Source organism: Cavia porcellus, unplaced genomic scaffold (genome assembly GCF_034190915.1).
Source record: "Cavia porcellus strain 051 isolate PalLab524CR breed Dunkin Hartley unplaced genomic scaffold, mCavPor4.1 scaffold_30, whole genome shotgun sequence".
In the NCBI taxonomy this organism is placed as follows: Eukaryota; Metazoa; Chordata; class Mammalia; order Rodentia; family Caviidae; genus Cavia; species Cavia porcellus.
In genome coordinates this window covers 30,175,147-30,195,348 of record NW_026947513.1, presented here as the reverse complement: position 1 = coordinate 30,195,348, position 20,202 = coordinate 30,175,147, and the positions used below count along the sequence as shown (strand labels likewise).

The following is a 20,202-nucleotide window of genomic DNA, read 5'->3' as shown; positions in this document are numbered from 1 at the left end:
TCAAGGCAAATAAACATTTCTTCCTTACAGGTTGTTTATTTCCAATATTGTTACAGTAATGGAAAGCTGTCGAGTGCATACACTGTATGCCATTTTTAGTCTGTACCATTCATTTGACATATATTGGGTCATATTTTTAAATGAAGACATAAAACTATAAATGTTTGCATAGAGCTCCATCGTATAAGTGATTCTTTTTATTTTTAAAGTTTCTTATCGTTGCACACCTGGTCTTTTTAAAAAAATTTTTTTTAATTTTAAAGAGAATAAAACCCAACAAAACAGAGTAAAGCCAATCAAAAAGCAGTGAAAGTGATACAGAATTTCAAAACAGTAATAGAAAATCTACAGTGACTACGTAATACATGCCATCATCTTCACAATACTTTTCCATTTTATTGGACATAGTAAAATTAAATAAAACAAAACAAACTAAAACCAATCAAAACAGAACATTGAATTAACAAAGCAATAAATTGGAACAAAACAGTGAGAACAATATTGCATTTAAAAAACAAGACCAAAGGAAAGCCCCCCCGTATTGCATAATGTTATCCTCCTAGCAGATATTCAGACTACTGGCCTTAGGCTGCAAGTCAGTTAAACAGTACGAGCATTCAGTTGCTTTTTGTACCTCAGTTGCTATCAATTCAGCCTGTCCTTTCAATCGGCTAGTTGCTATGTATGTGCTAGTGTTTGTGTGTGTGTGTGCGTGTGTGTGTGTGTGTGTGTGTGTGTGTGTGTGTGTTTTCTGGATTCTCAGTCTGCGAGCCAGCCAGTTCGCTCCCAAGGAGGGTGATCTGGCTTCTCTCTTCCTGGGCCCCACATGGTTTGCACGGCTTACCAGAAGGATGAACTGGCTTCTTGAAGTGCTCCTCCCAGATCCAGCATGACTTCTCCCTGCTCTTGCTTTTTGGAATTAATCCTCAATTACCACCCGATGGCTCAGTGTATCATGGTAGTATCTACTGTCTTCTTTCTTGTCTCTGTTATGAACTTTCAGGTCAGAGAAAATTCTTGGATTGGCTGAGGGTCCTTACCTTGTTACTCAATGTTCAGCATGTAGCCAGCATTTTAACTGTTTGCCAGATGAATGAATTCCTTAGATTGCCTAGGACACAGAGAATCGTATAGTATAGACTTTATAGGACAAAAAGAGAGTTGCTGGCTTTGCAGGAGTTACAGTTCTGGATTGAAATGAGGTCTGTCCCATTTGATTTCACTCCTGTATCATGCAGTTCAGCGCACGTTTCCTCCTTTATTATGAGCCAGTGTGCTATGCGCATCTTTCTGAAGACAAAGACCATAGGTGATTTCCATTATTTGCTTGTCTATTTTGGGACAGGGTCTCCGTGTGGACCTGTAGGCTGGCCTGTGTAAAGCATTTGGAAGTGGTGATGAGAGGCTGCCGGGGAAGAGCACTGAATTTGGGGTGCCAAGGCTGGGCTGGCTCTCTGCTCTGCCACGCTGCCTGCTCTCTTAGTTCACACAAAGCCTCACTCGTTAGTTTTCTTCTCCATCAAGTGGTGCTAAAGATACATTTAACCACTTTTCTGGGAAGAGCAAATGACCCAAAGGTGTGAACAGAGCCAGCTGGATAGCAGGAGTGGGGCGGAACCGAGATAAAAAGGTCCTTTGACCTCAAACTCTCAAACTGTCTTAAATTTAGATATTAAATTGACAAGAAATAATTATATATATTTATGGGGCACAATATGATTTTTTTTTTTGCAGCACTAGGAATTACCTAGAGTCTTCCCACTGAGTGACTTCCTCAGCTTTTTTAAAATTTTGAAATAGGATCTTACTAAGTCACTAAATTGCTGGTCTTAAATTTGTGATCTTTCTACCTCAGCCTCCCAGAGTTCTGGGATTATAGGTGTGTGCCTCCGTGTCTACGTCAATTAATATTTTGATCTCTGTGCTCATCATGGAAAGATTTTCTTAAGCTAAATGCCATTAGCTTACCAACTTATCAGTGTGTGTGTGTGTGTGTGTGTGTGTGTGTGTGTGTGGTGAGAACGTTAAAAAATATTCGTTCAATAATTGTGAAGCATTTATTATATTATCACTAACTGTGACTAGCATGCAGCACAATGGGTCACTAAATCCTATTCCTCCAGCCTGAGACTTTGTACCCTTTGGTCCCTCTCTTCCCTTTCTTCATCCATCTGCTTCCTCCCACTTACTCAATTTGGTTCTTAATGATTACACACACATATGTGTACCTATGGGTAAAACAGGGCCGTATTGCTTGTATCCCTGTATGTGTGTTAAAAATAGCAATGTGCTAATGTATCATAACTTTGTAGCCTCTTTTGTCCTTTGTCAGCTCCATTTTGAGGGTGTCAGCAACTTCAACAGAGGATGTAGCCTTTGTCCCCTGCCTATGGGGAGCCTTAAATACCTGAGTAGCTCATGAACTATAAACCAAGCTCAAAAAGTTGGAAGCAGAATGAGGGAGGGAAGAATAGTGTTATTTTTTTTGTGGGAAATGCAGGGCAATGATGGAGAAAGAATCAGAGAACAGACAGGAAAGTTCTGGGCTCAGGCTGCGTGTTGTCTACCTGAGGTTATTCCAACTGGGAACAAGAGTTGCTGATGTAACAGCTACAGAGAAATAGTCATTGTAAATATGGTCCTGCTTTCCCCAGAGGAATGATCTCTTCCAAGTCTTTAGAAACGGAATTTTTTAGTTAACATTTTCATGCAGTGAAGTAGTCCCAGAAGTCATGTGGGACCCAGGGAGTGCATGGATTGTAGCAGGGACGATCTTCCTGCAGACGAACTCTGCTTTGACAGCCATCTGCAGTGGACCTAGGCAAAGAATTGCTGTCCTAAACCTATTTTATGTCCTGGGTTGTGGCAAGGAACAGTACGTTTCTCAAAACTCACAGAGTCGCCACAGTTTCAAGTTCAGTCATGCAATTAGAAAAGAAGTTACCTCATGATTTTATAAAGCCAAAATGAGTGTTTTACCATTATACTGTATTTTATTGTTTTTTTCTTTAAATATGTATATAAATTAGCAATTTACTAAGTTAAGCTTACACATTCAAAGAAATGAGGGCATTCCAAATTGCCTAGACTTTTATATTATCATCTCAAAACCATTACATATAATATTGTAAGAGGCACTTTATTAATTCACAAATATCAATCCCATATGAACGAACTCAAGTTCACATATTTAAATATCAATAAGTTACAAATAATTAAAATATTGTCCTAACACTCAATGTGCCAGTTACTTCACTGTCAGTAACGTGGGTGTCCAGTGGACAGGACATGTTTTCTGATGGGAGAAAGGAATCCCATGAACTGATCATCTTAGGTGTCCAAGCTATGCCATACTGCAGGAAATCTTTGAGACTACACAGGCACCAGTGAACTGTTAAGATGCTCTACCCATGTTTTGTGACAGCAGCTTTTCCAGCAGGCTGGCACGTCCCTCATAGGGAAGATGGTTTTATCAGAATTCTTACCTTCATCTTTCAGGGTCTGGATCGGGGCTTGGGAACCAGAGCACATCTCTCCGGCTTTGTCATTCACCTTGCTACTGTAACTTGCTCTGCACAGTCGATGTGGAACTCTGGAATACTGGAGGTGATTCTCAAAGGGCAACTGTCCCATTTATACCCAAGTTAGAAGCGTCCCTGCTGTTCAGTCATCTTTGGAAGGTTTGGGTTGTTTTTTGAGGGACTTACTGTTGTCAACACAATTGCCAACATTTTTACGCATCTCCTTTCTCAGTTCAACAAGCTCCTTGAGAGCAAATGTAATCTGTTCTCTGACTTTTCTGGCTTATGTGGAGTATATCAGGTCTGAACTAGAAATTCCAGGGAGGGGAAGGCAGTAGCCCTCACCAAGAGCAGCCTAAAGAAGGCTACCATATAGAAGGCACTTGTGGAGAGGAACTTCGTAACTGTGCATTCTTGTGTTGAAGATACCAGAGGAGGACTTGTGGCTCCAGAGATTGTGTTTGTACCTCATTCTTGCCATACGCTTGGTTCTGAATTCAAAAGGGCATGGTTTGAGGCTCTGAACCATGCCTTGTCCTCCAACAGCTGAGGCTTCTTTATCAGGTCAAGCTCAAGCAGACCCTCTTTTCCTGTGGGGTGACTTCTCTGGCAGGAAGGTCCCTGGCCCCCAGACAATGCTGTCCTGTGAATCGGCCATGCTGTATTTTATCACTGGTTCTAGTTAAGGGTTCTAGTTAAGGGTCATATGGGGAATGACCTTTCCCTCATATTGCAGATTTCCTGGTAAGTCTTAAATTTGAGGCTTCTAAGGATTTGAGGATTTTGACAGCTCTCTAAAGACATAGACTTACTTTGGGGCTTTAAATCCTGATTTTTTCTGGTTGAGGTTTCTTTTTTTTCAGTATTGGTGATTGAATGTAGGGCTACATTCTCAGATCATTTTTATTTTGAGATGGGGGAAAGTGTTTTACTGAGGCTGGCAGTCTACTGGAGATGCTGTGGACACTGGGGTCACACTACTTGACGGGCTGGGAATGCAGCTCAGTGCTAACACACTTGCATGGCCCTGGGTTCAATACCACCACAGCTAAGAAAAAAAATCATATTCATAGTCTATCTTAATCACTTACGAGCATAAATTTACCATTTGTATAAGTCAAGTACAGTAACTTGTATGAACTTGGGATTCTTTCTCTCTAAAGGGGCATAAAGCACCTTGTTTTCAAGGAGGATTAACAGCAGCATGTAAAAAGCATGTGAGCGAGTTCTCCTTAGTGTTCAGCTGAGGTATGTGCTCAATCTGCTGTCTTTCTCATTTCACCTGGCTGTCCTGGTAAGTAGTCATGCACCATTTTCCATCAACACTTGTGCCTTTTAGTGCATTCTTGTGCCTCAGATCAACAGACTCAAATAAATTTTCTTCCCTAAAACTAATAGCACATTCATTGCTGTGATAGGAAGCAGCTGCGTATAAGAATAATAGCAACAACATTTCCTCCACATTGCACCAAGCACTTCTATGTATCGCAGCAGGGATTCTCAGCCCCATAGCTTCTCACATCATGGATAAGATAACTCTTTGTCATGAGGAGCTGTCCTGTACCCCACAGGACTTGTAGCAGCATCTCTGAGCTCTGAGCTGTACCCCATAGGCTGTGCAGCAGGGTCCCTGGTCTCTCGTCACAGATGCCAGTGGCAATCTCTCCATCTTCCCCATTCATGCTGTAACCCTGAAATCTTCTCCAGACATTATCAAGTTATTGCCAGGGGGCAAAATCTTCCCTGAATAAAAACCACTGTCTTGTAGCATGGAATCCTGCCATACATAGGTGAAGTCATTTTACAAATGACAAATATGAGGGTCTGAGAAGGAAGGTAGAGACAGAAGTCAGCCCCATCTGTGACCACTCTGCCTACAACGGGCCCTCAGAGGTGGAGACGAGTTGCTTGGATCTTCTCCCATTTAACCCATCAAGCTCTGCTCAGGGATGGGAAGTAGGGGCAGGGAGGACAAGATGGCTGCTCCCAGGACAGGGGCAACTGCTTCCCGTGTTTCTGTCTCCCCTTGCAGCTCTGGAGCTGGACTGTCTTCCTACCTAGCCTGGAATCCAGTAGAGAGATCAAGGGAGCGTAGCATCTAGAAGCCACCAGAGAGAAGGGCTCGTAGGAGCCAACAGTGACTGCCCATAGTCAGCAAAGCACACAACACTGGCCGGTAGGAGGTCTGGGTGACCTGAAAAGGGCTGGTCATCAGGTTCAGCCTGCTGATATTTATGTATGCATATATTACGAAGGCCATGCTTATGCTATTATTTTGTAGGTAAAAATTTGCATTTATGAAGATCTGTTTCACCACCACTGAAAACATTTCTAATTCAAAATATAGCTGAATCCATTGAGATATTTATAAATAAATGGGTGCAGCTTGAGACCATACTCATAAGCGAAATAAATCAAACTCACATGTATAAATACTGAATAGTTTCCCTAGTGTAAGAAATGGTAATAATACATAAAAGTATGTCGTAAACATGATTTCCCATTATTTTGCTTTGAAGCCTTATAATGTTTTCATTCATTAATTGGAATGGTTTTATTTTGGGTTGTTTGATTTTATTGTCTGTGATGATATGAAAAGTTATTTTGAAGAAAACAAGACATCATACCTGCTTGTAATCTCAGCACTCTGGGAAACTGAGGCAAGATGATTGCAAGTGCTAGCCCAACTTGGGCACCTTAGCAACTTAGTGAGACCTTGTCTCAAAATAAAAATGATCTGAGAATGTAGCCCTACATTCCATCACCAATACTGAAAAAAAAAAACCCCTCAACCAGAAAAAATCAGGATTTCAAGCCCCAAAGTAAGCAACAAGAGCAAAGAGAGGGAGAACAAACCTCTTTTTCTCTGGTATATTATATGCAGGCTACCTGCCCTACCCCCACTGTCTCCCTGTTCTCCTCTTGCACAGGAGGAGGATGTCTCTAAAGTAGGGACCCCGACTCCCTGCTGATCTCCTTAGTTAAACTTCTAAACTTCTCAAGTTGATACCATGTATCAACCATTACACTGAGTGATGGTCTGGGTCAGAGTCCATGAGGGCTCTTGTTTTTCAAGCTTTTGGAAGGGGACACGGGGAATTTGTGACAGGGTGAGGCAGTTTAGATTGAGGGCAGGGCCTTCCAAGAAAAAGGGGTGAAAAATTCTTGTCATTTTGGGATTTGTTTCAATTTCTCTCTCCAGTGCAACTCTAGGGCATAAAGTTCCTGGGTGAAGACAGATCTATGGTTTCTTCTGTGCAGACAAACAGAATCAGATGACTGTGATAAACTTTGTATGAGCCAGTCATCCAAGCTGTGCTGTCATGGTCATGGGATTGGGCCTCCCAGCATGGGTCCACTCTCCCGTCCCCAGCACACTAGCCTCCACTATGCTGAGACTGCCCGTGTGTCTGCCCCTTGGTGACTGGGTATGTGGCTCAGAGACCCCTGCTGGGAGTCCTCAGGCCCCTCCCACACACACTCGTAGTCAGTTGACCACTTGCTTTTACATGTGGCTACAAGCCTGGATTCTAGGGTCAGACCGGGCTTCCCTGACAGTGACTCCGTGACTATGGGCAGGCCACTCGATTGCCCCGGACCTCACTTTGTCATTGGGGCCAGGTACATGAGGAACAAATGCTAAATACTTGCTGTATGAATTCTTATCTCTTAGGTTTATGATGAGAATTATATAAAATAATGTAAAGCAGCACCTCAGGGGTGCTATTATATAATATACAATATAATACAAATGAACATAATACTCACATGTAGAATAATACACGTGTGTGTGTGTGTGTGTGTGTGTATAATGCTTGTTGCACATTGGTATTCCTCCCTTCTTCTTCATTCTTTTTATTCTTTTTAGGCAGTGCTGGGGATCAGTGTGTGCTAGGTGAGTGTTCTGCCACTGATCTACATCCCAACCAACATGTATTATTTTATTCCTTCAGCAATCCTAAGCAGTGGGTTTTGTTATTATCCTCACTAGACAGAGCCACGAGACTATGTGATTTATCCGAGCTCTTCAATCACTGGTACAGCTGAATTTGAACAATGCAACCTGGCTCAGAGTCCACGTTCTTATACTGAGCATTATGTACTTTTGAGAACCAAGAGTTACCTTAGGAGAAGAGAAAGCTGTCAGAAAGTATGAAGTTCATGATAGATGTCCCAGGAGCTTATGGATGAGTCTAGCAGACAAGACACAGGCAGACAGAAAACCATGTCAGGAAGTGCTTTGGAAACCATCCTAGTTATTCACGTTGCAGCAAGACATGAGAATCGGTGTCCTCAGTTAGCGCTTCTCAAACTTTCATAAGCGTTCATTCATCTGAGCAGCTTGTTAAAATGAAGATGGTGTTGCAAAGGGTCGGACTTGGGGTCTGAATTTTTTTGTTGTTCTAGAATTCATTTATCACAAACTACCCTTTTAAACTGCAATTCAGCAAATTTCAGCATATGCATGATTGTAATTATTCATGAAATTATATTCAATTATTCATCGTAATTATTCATGAAATGATGTTGATCAGCTTTCTGTTGCTGTGACAGATACCTGAGAAGATCAACTTAAAGGAAGGAATGTTTGCTTTTGCTCATAGATTAAGGAGTTTGAATTTAAGAACACTTGGCACAATCACTTCTTGGCCCAGAATGAAGCAGATGCATAGGGAACACATGGTGGAACAAAGTGGCTCACTTTGTGGTGGTTGGGAAACAGAAGTGGGGAAGAGCCTGGAAACATGATTTACCCTTTGGGGACATGTCTCCAGGGACCTGCTCCCAACCAGGCCCTACCTCCTATATTTTCCAGTGCCTCCCAATAGTCCTTTCAATGATGAACTCATGCTTGCATGAATCCATGGATGAAGTTAGAGCCCTAGTGATCCAATGACTCTAATCACAGCTTCACTGGGGACCAAGCCTTCAATGCAGGAGCCTTTTGGGAGGGATTTTATTTTATTTTATTTTATTATTTTGAAGGTAGTAAAATACAACAGAACAAAGCTAATTGAGACAGTGTAGTGAAATTGGTACAGAACTTCACAGCAGGTTACTGGGATAACAGTAATAGGTATCACAGTATATCTCATTATTTTCACAATAATTCTTCTGTCAATCACGTATAGCAAAATAAACTGAAGTACAAAACCTTATAGAACTTATCAAAACAGAATATTGAATAGAATATTTATTAATCCATTTTATTCATTAATCCATTAATATTCATTAATCCAAATAAATCAAAACAGTAGTAAAAATATTTGCCTTCAAAAGGATGGTAGAAGGAAATCCCCCTTATTTGTTTTATTGCATATGGTCAGCCTCCCAAGAGATGTCCAGATCTCTGGCTCCCATTTGCTAAAGAGGGGCAGGGGAAGTGGCATGTTTGACTCTCAGCCCGTGCACTGGTAGGCTCACTATTGCTTAGCAGGAAGGCAGGCTGGGAAACCAACCAGCCAACATGGTGTGGATCTCAGGAAACAATTGTGCTTCTCCCCCTGCGGCAGCTGAAGCCTGCCACACCACAGCCGCTTACTTGGGAGAGATTTTAAATCCAAACTCTAACAAACAGTCTCATTTTATTCTCAGAAAATAGGTTTCAAGGCCACTCAGCAGACACCTGAATCTTGGTTAGTACCAAATCTTCTTCTTATTATTATTTTAGTGCCAAATCGTATATTCCCAAACTTTTTACATACTGCTGGCAACAGCTGAATCTGGAGACTGATCACACGTGCAGGTGCAGGGCTAAAGCAAGGTCAGCCCCAAGCATGCAGAGTCCCCTAGGCAAACCATGTGAACAAGTTGTTCCAGCACAAGAATGGGAGGCTGCCAAGGTGAGCCAGGCAAACAGGTTGCTAGGCAGAGGGGTTTTGACTGCCAATAACCTCCCAGGCATATAAATAAATGCACTGCAGTCCTTGAGCAGTTCTTTTTCTTTCATCAGGAGGCACCACTTGACCTTAGCTTTCTACATCTTGACTCTTATTTCTCCTCATCCTCCACCATCCCTACTCTGGAGTTTCAAGAGCTGTGTTAGATGTGGCAATATACTATGCTTTTCACCTCTACATACATATGATAAAATTTAATTTATAAGAGATTAACAACAGCAACTAATAATAAAATAGGACAACTATAGCAATACACTCTAGTAGAGTTATGTGAATATAGTTTCTCTCTCTCACTCAAAATAGGGTCCTGCTGTGCCCCCCTTGTGATATCTATGTGCTACATGAATGACGGACCCATCACACCACAATGTTTGGCTGCTAGTTGAACACAAGCACTGTGACCCCTCAGCAGTCGGTCCAAAATCCAAGATGACTCAGGCACTGAAGGAAGGCAGTGAGTACAGTGTGGATCCTGGAGATGATTCATGTCCCCATTGGACACAGCAGGATGGTGTGAGATTTTACCATATGGCTCAGAATAGCATACAATTTAAAACATCAGAATTATTTCTGGAATTTTCCTTTTCATATTTTTTGGACCACAGATGACTGTGGGTAACTGAAACCATGGAAAGTGAAACAGTGGGTAACAGAGTACTACTGTAATTCCAGAAAGTCTTCTTCACCCCCAAAGAAACTGCACACCCTTTGGCAGTCCTGAGCATTTCCCCTCCTCCCAGCCCTTGACAACCTTTAGTCTTCTTTCTATCTCTATGGATGTGCTCACTCTGAACATTTCACATGATCACAACTGTGCAATAGGCGGCCTTTTCTAATTTCTTTCATTAAATGTAATGCTTCAGGGTTCAGTGATATTGTAGCGTGAACCATCAGTTCATTCCTTTTGATGACTGGTTCCATTGGATATACTCTATTTGACTTGTTCATTCACCAATGGATGGGCATAAGAATAGTTTCATCTCTTGGCTCCTGTGAACAACGGTGATGTGAAGATTTATATAGACATTTTTGAACAGACACATTTTCAATTCTTTTGGATGTATACCTACATCCAAGACATTGCTGTGCTGGGTTACATTTAACACTGTTTCCTTTTTTCCCCTTTTGAGATAGGGTCTTACTATGTTGTTCAGTTTGCTTTTGAACTTGTGGGCTCAAGTGAGCTTCCTGAGGGTAGTAGCTAGGATGACATGTCTGGTTTTCTTTGCTTTACTGAAAACATCTCAGTCTGGCTTCCAGAGTGGCTGGTCTATATTACATTCTCACCAACGATATGAAGTCACTCCCTCCCTTTTGTGTTATCATTCACTAATCTTACATTTATGTTTTTAATTTGTTCTGAGTTGATTTTGTGTATGTGATGGGATAGGGATCACTTATTGAAGACACTATACTTTCTCCGTTGTGTATGCCTACAATCTCATTGAAGATTAGGTACCATTTGTGTCTGGATTTATTTCTGGGTCACCAGTCCTTATGTTCTTTTGCCAGTACATTTTATTTATTTATTTATTTTTATTTTAAAGAGAATAAAATAAAACAAAGTAAAACAAAACAAAACAAAGCAGACTGAAACAAAACAGTGCAAGCAGCACAGGACCTCAAAGTGAGACAACAGGAAATCAACAGTGGCTAGCATAATGTCTCTTGTTTTCTTCAAAATAGTTGTCCATATCTTCACAAACAATGAATTCAAACAAAGCAAGATAGTTTAAAACCTATCAAAACAAAAGAATGGAAACATTACAGGTCTTCAAAACCAGACAATAGGATAACAATGGCTACCATAATATCTCTTGTTCTCTTCAAAATAGCTGTCCATCTCTTCACATATATTGCAGTCAAAGAATAGAAAACAGACTAAAACCAATCAAAACAAAAATAAAAGCATTATTGGACTTCAAAAAAAGATGTAAGGAAATCAGCAATGGCTACTATAATGTCTCATTTTCATCTAAGTAGCTGTTGACACTGGTACCATCACATGTAATAAAATGAATCCTTGTAAATTCTTTAGGATAAGATCAAAGCATGTATAAGCCTATACATAGTAACATATTATTTAAATAACCCTAACCTGATAATAGTTTCAAGTCAGGAAGTATAATGCCTCCTGATTTGTTCTTTTTCAACATAGTTTTGGCTATTTAAAGTATTTTTCATTCTACATGAATTTTAGAATTTTTTCTATTTCTATAAAACATGCCATTGAGATTTTGATGGTGTTCACATTGAATCTGTAGATTACTTTGAATAATGTATTTAACCAATATTGCCTTCTAATCCATTAACATGAGATGTCTTTCCATTTTTACGTCTTCTATAATTATTTCTTTTGATGTTCAGATTATACTAAATGTAGCTTTTTAAGTCAGCTTCTCTATAATTTTCTTAAGCAGCTTTATTGAGATATAACTGAAATACACAGTAAGCTTTATATGTTTGAAATATACAGTTTGATAGTTTGATGAGTGTGTGTATCCATGAAGTTGTCATCACGACGCAGACAATGAACATACGTGCTACTTCTTATGCTCCTTTGTGTTTCTTTTCTCCTGCTTCTTCCTTCTCTTCTAGACTCCTACACATCACTCCTGGCCCTCAGAAAATTCTATACAACTGCTTTCATTTATAATGGAGTAATTTGTATATTCTTGAATACATTATGGTGGAGTCATATTGTGTGTACTCTTCCTTTACCTTGTTTCTTTCATGCAACATACTCATTTTTAAAATTTTATTTAAAGAAAGACTACACAAAACAGAAAACGGGTAGAAATAATACATACTTTTAAAGAAAAAATAAACAGTAAGAAATCACTAGTTGATGTTTACATATTGTCCTCTTACAAATAGTTGTTCAAGATACAAAAGTGAAACATATAAAATGGGGATTCAAATGGCAACACTGCAAACAGTTCTGTTCAACTATCCATCAAAAACTTAGTAATATGGTTATCAACCCTACACACTTAATAATACATGCAGTTATCCATATTTGTTCATTTCATCATGCGTTAGAAATTCAGTTCTTGTAAACTGTTTCTAGGTTCTATGCATGCATGAGTCTTAACATGTATTTCTATCCTTTCTATATTAGAGGGAGAAACAAAACAAAGCGAGACAAAACAAAACATATTCCTATAAACACATGAAATGAAAAAGACATATAAGACCATTGTACAAGGAGTTTTACCATGGTTACTGTGTTGTCTCTTGTTATCTTCAATAGAATTGGCTGTATTATCAGATATAATATATTTGAATATAGCAGTATATAACAATTTTGATAAAAACACAACTTTGTAGATAGTGTAAAACTTCAAAAACAGGTAGTAATCAAACTAGAATCGTAGTGAATCTTGTCATCTTCAGTGTAGTTGCCTATACTCTCAAACTTCATACTACCAATCATAACAGTTTTGAATAAAATCTGACAATGCCAAACAGCAATCAAAGAAACCAAATTTAACTAAGATCTGTCATTATAAAACAGTAGAAGTTACACAGAGCTCCAGGTTAATTAATAGGAAATTAAAGATGATTACTGTACTATATCCTGATATTTTTGGGATAGCTGTCTGTGCCTTCAGATCTAGTGCAAATAGACAAACTGGGACAGAATAAAATCTAAGCAGAGCGGTGCGAGTAATATGGGTTTTAAATCCTGATACACTATTAACAATATCATCTGCTGTCTTTTTTAAGACTATTCCTCCCCTTTCACTCCCCCAGGGTACACTGTGCATTTTTGGGTCTCACCAACACCCTTGGTTTTTAGATTGGGGGCTGCCTGCTATTTACCTAAGTGGTTCTGAACCTTCTCTCTCCTGGACTTGATCTCTAGTTGTATTCCTTTACCTATTAAAGCCTGTCTTTCCAATTTATCCACAAATACTGGTCTAGTTGCCCCTATTTCTCTCTGGTTCCCTGTCACATAGAGCATTGTTTTCACATATTTGACTTTTGGTCCATATTCCTTTTTCAGATTAATTATATTTCAAAGAGCACCTCAGTGGACCCTACCTCCTGATCTACTATGCCTGTGTTTCTCTCTTTTTTTCCTTTTCAGTGTATCAAGACCATCTATATTAGAGATTATATAGCCAACCTTCTCTGCCTCATTTCTGTTGTGCTCTTTTTCTGCCATTAGTTGTCTGTTTTTCTTCTTCATTCCACTTTCTGCTCCATTCATTGAGGCCTCTCTGCCACTGTTCCTGGAATCCTAGTACTTTCTCTCTCTCTCTCTCTCTCTCTCTCTCTCTCTCTCTCTCTCTCTCTCTCTAGAATGTTCTGCAGAATTCTGTGTAAAGCTGGATTGGTGGTTGCAAATTCCCCCAGTTCCTTTTTGTCTTGGAAGCATCTTGTTTCTCAATTAATTTCTAGAGATAGTTTTTCAGGATACATCATTCTGGGCTAGAGGTTATTTTCTTTCAGGGCTTGGAATACTTTGCTCTAAGCTCTTCTTGATTTGATGGTCTGTGTCAAGAAGTCTGCCATGATTTTGATGGGTTTTCCTTTATAGCTAATCTATTTCTTGTCTCTGAAAGCTTTTAATATTCTGTTCTTGTATTGCATTTCTGGGATCTTGATTATTATATGCTTGGCTGTAGCTTTGTTTTGGTTGTAGGCTGCTGGAGTTCTGCTCACCTCATACATCTGAATATCATTTTCTTTTCCTATGCTTGGGAAGTTTTCCTTAATTATTTATGCGAATAGCCTTTGTAGTTTCTTTGTTTGTACCCCTGCTTTTTCATTCACATTCTTTGTTCTTAAGTTATAGGTCCTCTTCTCATCTTTTAGCCTTTGTATTGTTACTGCTTGTTTCCTTGTTATTTTTAAGAAATTTTTCCTTTCATGAACCCACATTGCAAACCTGTCCTCCAGTCTGTATAATCTATCCTTAGTTTATTTCAAGTAGTTTTGCCAACTTTCAATGGAGCTTTTATTTCCTGGTAATCTCTTTGAACCTGCTTCATGTATTGTGTTTTCTTTATATTCTTCATCAAATGATTTTCTTCTTTTTTTGTGCTCCTCCATTCTTCTGTCTGTGTCTTCTTGAGAAGTACTTAGCATTTCTTTTATTAATCTACTTATACCATGCTTTACTTGGTTAAATATTTCACTTTTGAACTGGACTATGAGGGCCTGAAGGTATCTCTTTATGTCCAAATGCTGTGTCTGATACTGCATATTTGCTGTCATCAATCTCTTTTGTATTTACCTTTCCTGGATCAATGTTCTCAGGGTTGGGGGCTGGGGACTTTTTCTTGTTGCTTCCTCTTGTCATATTTTTTGTTTCTTCCATATAGGCTTATAAAAGAGCTACCAGTCTCTTTCTTTGTTGGTTACAGTCCTTCTGAAGCATGCTGGCTAGGTGATCCTGCCCACTCTAATGTGTTATTGAAGTGCAAACAGGGGTGGCATATGCTGGCCTTTCCCCTCAGGTCAGTCAACCTGCAGAGACATTCACTGTATTAGTGTGTGCCACACATAGAGAATTGGTTTGGGACAACTTATTGGGTCTCAGGCAGGGGCATGACCCGGGCCAAGCATACCCCATCAATCTTGCTTGGGAAGGGAACAACTGACTGAAGTCACTGCTGCTCCTTGTTCTTGCCAGTCCTACCTGATTCCAAAATGTCATCCCATTGGAATGACACCCTTTTCTGTGGAAGGATTTTATTCCTGGCACTCACCACAGGTCGATGCAGGTCCCTTGCTGGCTCCGTTCTTCGTTGGGCTCCTTGACCTCTGACCTCAGTGCCACTGCACTTTAGTGCGACTGCGGTTCCAGTAAGTCAAAGAGGCGGGAATTTGGGCAGCTCAATGAGTTGCAGCTGTGCGAGTTTGGACACTACATGGGAGCATTAAATCTTAGCTGCTCCAATAGTGGCCCTGGGACTGCATGTTTGACAGGTTCTTTTTACTTTAGTTTCTTCCTGGGTCGAGAGGATCCATCTCTCTCTGTCCAGCACTCCCCACACTGTGTTATTTAGGCATCTAAGTTGACTGCCTCAGGGAGCCTCTGTAATCTGCTCTTATCTATCTGCCATCTTTACCAGAAGCTGCAAGACAGCCATTTAAAAACCCATTTCAGTTGTGAGGTGTATTCACACCTGTTATTTTTTATTGCTGTATTGGCCAGCTTTTGTATTGCCGGGACAAAATGTCTGACAGCTGCAAGGTAATGGCTTATTATTTTTTTTAGTACTACATGTTTGTGGTATGTATTGTGTATTGTTTACACTCCTTGGATGGAGTTGGTACATGTACATGACGCATCTTAACTTTTATTTCGGATCCTTCCCTCTCCACAGCAGTTCACTGAGTTTGAGTACACACTGTCATAGTAACAAGTCTCAAAGTGAAAATATTAATGATGCACAAGTAAACCAATTGCTAGATGGAAAACAGAATTTCTCATTTCTTGATGGTTGATATCAGCCAACACAGAAGCCAAATAAATGTTTACAAAAGAATAAAAAATAAAAAATGCTAAATATAGGTTAATAAAACTAAATGCAAAAATAGATTTATAAGATTTGTAAGCTAGATAGAAAATTTTCAGTTTATGAGATTTTAAACTATCACATAACATGCCACAAATTCACTGTACTAGGCAAATAAGTACTGTTTTATTTTTTCCATACTATTAGAAAAAATAATATATGTCTTTAAACCAAATATATGTAAAATAGAAATCCTTTGTCACTGTGGACCGGACAAATACAGAAAAGATATTCTTAGTGTTAATCTGAAAAAATTGGAAGTCATAGTTTTATTTCCCTTATGCTTAATTACAGAGGCAAAAACTAGCAAGTTTGTCCATACAATTAACACTGATAGAAAGAGGAAAATTTCTAAAGAGGGTTAGATAAAGTGTTGACATATTGAATTGGGAAAATGGTAATTACTGCAGCTGATGGTAACTCATATAAGCGGTTTGTCCTTGAGTTGGGGACAGAGGAGAATACATACATTTCATGGTTTTGGAATTAAAAAGAAATGGAAAAACCCAAGAAAACATTGCTAAACTCAAGAAAAAACAGAAAGGAAGTGATACAATTAACATGGAAGAGATTGACAGAGGGTTAGGTGAGTTATCAAACTCATAAACTAGTTAAAATCCCAATTAAAAAGGTCCAAATTGAGTCAAAAATCAACCTCTGGGTCAAGGATTTAGCTCAGAGGCATAAGTACCTGCCTGGCAAATGCGAGGTTGCAAGTTCGATCCCCAGTACCAAAAACAAAGACAAAAACAAAAACAAAAACAAAACAAAACAAAACAAAAATCAATCTCTGATCCAACATACTCAAATTTGTATAAAAGGTTAAAAAGGGTTTAAACTAGAGAGCAAAAATTTTATTAGGCAGAAATAAAGATATTACAAAGTATTTATGCCTACATGGTAAATAACATAGCAATCATATATAAGATCAATGTTATCTTGATGTGGATGGTAGTTTAACTGCAATAAAATGATATAGATATGTATCATTTAAACATATTAAAATTTGGTATATTCTGTGTACTTAAAATTAATGGAGTAACCCTTCAATTAAAGAGAATACATGTTGAAAAGTAAGAGAAAATGGCTTCAGAAATTGTGGCTGGGGAGGAGCTCACTAAATTCAAGTTTTCAGGAGAAGTTGGGCATTCTGGAATAAGAATTTTTTCAGAGGTCGTTGTCCCTTCCTGGCACCAGATAGGCAAGGTTCCCTTAAGTACAGGCTGCTATTTGAAGGGAGCATTCCGGCACAGCTCCCAGCCTGTGCTGCCAGAGTGCCCAGTGGCCCAGCTCTACCCACTGGCCCATGAATTCACACACACATCAATTACTGCTGGGCAAGGGCTCTGGGAGTCTGAGTGCTGACCTGTGTATGAGATGAGGACAATCAAGCCTGAGGTCATCTGGGGTCAAGCCTGTGGCTTTGGACAGCCATTTGTCATTTGGAATTGAGCAGGGGAACATAAACACAGGAGACAGTGAGTGAAGTTAACTAATTATACACAACTGTGGCCAGAGCAAGATAGAGGCAGTTCAAGGACAAACGTGTGTTTAGAAACAGGGCCTCCCCCAGCCAGACCTGGCGCAGTCAGACCTGTACAGACGTAAATAGGAGTCAGAGAGACCCAGGCTGCAATTTGGAGGGCAATGGGCTTGGAGCGGAACAGAGTAATATCAAGCTTCCCAACAATTAAACCATCCAGAGAAGGCTGCATCATGTCAGCCTGGGGGAATGGCCATGGCAGTCAGAGTCAGACACAGAAGATTAAAAACGCTTCTCCGCCAACCAGTAACTCCATGTAATGCCATCCGGAGCTCCATGGAAGGGGAGTTGATCAGTTTGGCTGAGTCATTTCACTAGTACTATAAAGGGCAAAAGAAAAAGACTACGAACTCCTTCTCATTGTGGGAATCCTGAAGACTTTGGGCTTAAACAGAGGTTGGTTCACATTTCATCTCAACCACTAGAAAAAGGTGTTATTTGGGTCAAATTAATTGAATTTTCTGAGTCTTGATGTCCTCAATCCAAAGAGGAGGGTGATAGCACACACTTCACAAGGTGGTTACAAGGACCTGGAATGGCACACGTACATATAGAGTGTGTAGAAGGTCTCTCCCATGGAGCCAGATTTGGTCAAATGGTTCTCCTCTTTTTCATCACCATTCAAGTGATTTTGGGACGGTTGACACCTTCATTCCTTGCCTTACTTTCTTTGTCTCAAGGAAGAAAACGGAACAAAATCCTAGTCACTAGATCATGCTATTACAAGAGCCAACAAGAGCTCTCAACTGGGAATGATCGTTCCCTCTCCCCAGGAGCACATACCCGCTACAGTCTCTTTAGGTGAGAAGATGATTTCCTTTCAGCTAAGTATATATCTGGATCTGTTTGACAGAAGAACTGAAAGGCACAATTAAATTCATTTGATTAAATATCTATGAAAAGAAAAAACATATCAGGAGAGAGGAAATGGATCTGGGGGAGGGTGGCGGGAAGAACTAGGGAAACTAAAGTGGGGGTGAATAAGATCACAGCATTTTTTATGAATGAGTAAAAATGCCACAGTAAAACCTATTGTTATGTATTATTAATATGCACTAACTTTAAAATTTAAAACTTTAATTCTTTATATATTTTAGACAAAGGACTTTTGTCTAAAATATTTAAAGAATAAAAAAAAATCAGACCCCCAAAATTCAAAGACCCAATCCAAAAATGGGCATCTGAGATGAATACACACTTCTCAGAAGTAGAAATACAAATGGCAAATAAATACATGAAAAAATGTTCATCATCATTGGTTATTAGGGAAATGCAAATTAAAACCACACTGAGATTCCATCTCACTCCTGAAAGAATGGCCAGGATCAAGAAAACCAACAACAAGTGCTGGAGAGGCTGTGGGGAAAAAGGAACTCTCCTGCACTGCTGGTGGGAGTGTAGACTGGTACAGCCTTTGTGGAGGTCTGTCTGGAGATTTCTCAAAAAGCTGGGATTGGAAGTCCCACTTGTTCCAGCTATTCCACTACTAGGCATCTTCCCAGAAGAACTGAAAGCATCATACCAAAGTGATATATGCGCACCTATGTTTATAGCAGTGCAATTTGTAATTGCTAGATCATGGAAACAACCCAAATGTCCATCAACCAAGGAATGGATAAAAAAGCTGTGGTACTTCTACACAATGGAGTACTACTCAGCTATAAAGAAGGATCACATTGAGGTGTTTATCAATAAATGGGCGAAGCTTGAAACCATGCTCATAGGTGAACTAAATCAAACTCGCATCTGTGAACTCTGAATAGTTTCCCTAGTGTAGGAAATGAATCAAATATATAAAAGTATGCGATAACCATGATTCCCCATTATATAGCCTTGAAGCCTTATAAAATTCTCACTCATTAATTGGAATGGCTTTATTCTGGGCTGTTTGATATCATGGCCGGTGATACAATGAACAGCCACTTTGAAGAAAATAAGACATAATAACAGCTAGTGCTGATTTAATAACATTTGTCTTAAAGCCGTACCAAACTATGGTTCTTCTGTCTCCATTGATTTTATTATGTTGTAACTTGCTGGACTTTATCGTATGTGGTAGTATAAACAAAATTGCTATAGGCAAAGAGATAATATTGAAACCATTGATCATTTTTTTTCTGTTAGCTGGTTCTAAATACTCTACAATGCTTTCATCCACTTGAATGGTGTTACACAGTCTTGATATATTTGATGCTATAGCATATGAAGTTATATTCAAATATTTCAAAGAAAAAGACTCTATGATAACTACTATTAAATAGGGCTATTTGGTGGTGAAGCACTAGGTTGCTGAAAGTGTCATGCTTTAACCTGTATTGTTATGTTGTTATGCCCCCTTTTATCTCATCCTCCCCCTTATTCATTAAAAAATCATTTAATTTAAAAAAATATATCAACCAATAAAAAATGCTCCTGGTTCTGTAGGGAAAAAGAAACCCTTTACAACTGTTGGTTAGAGAGTAGATTAGTATAAACACTGTAAAAAATTATCAATATATCAAATAGTCAACTGCCACTCAACTCAGTGTGGAGCTACATTTGAATTATGTTTGCCAATGATGTGAGTGCACTTTGGTTGTCTGCAGAGGAATTCTGCCCTACAAGGGTCCTCTTCCCTGCCTGTAACTAGCAGTTCTCTCTGGACAGCAAATACCGTGACAACAAATCTCAACACAGATGCAGACTCCACGAGAAGAGATATCTGA

At 39.4% G+C, this 20,202-nt stretch overlaps 1 long non-coding RNA gene across 3 annotated transcripts in view; it reads left to right on the top strand.

Annotated features, from left to right (window-relative positions):
• The window catches only part of LOC106028042 (uncharacterized), a 76,197-nt gene that overhangs the window by 8,198 nt on the left and 47,797 nt on the right, over positions 1–20,202 (top strand). For 2 of the 3 annotated variants that reach the window (XR_010044632.1, XR_010044631.1), the window contains exons 4-6: positions 3,499–3,606; positions 4,685–4,769; positions 9,725–9,875. This is a non-coding gene — a long non-coding RNA (uncharacterized LOC106028042). Of the gene's footprint in view, positions 1–3,498; positions 3,607–4,684; positions 4,770–7,389; positions 7,417–9,724; positions 9,876–20,202 lie in introns of all 3 variants that reach the window. The other variant, XR_010044633.1, reaches the window with a different exon arrangement.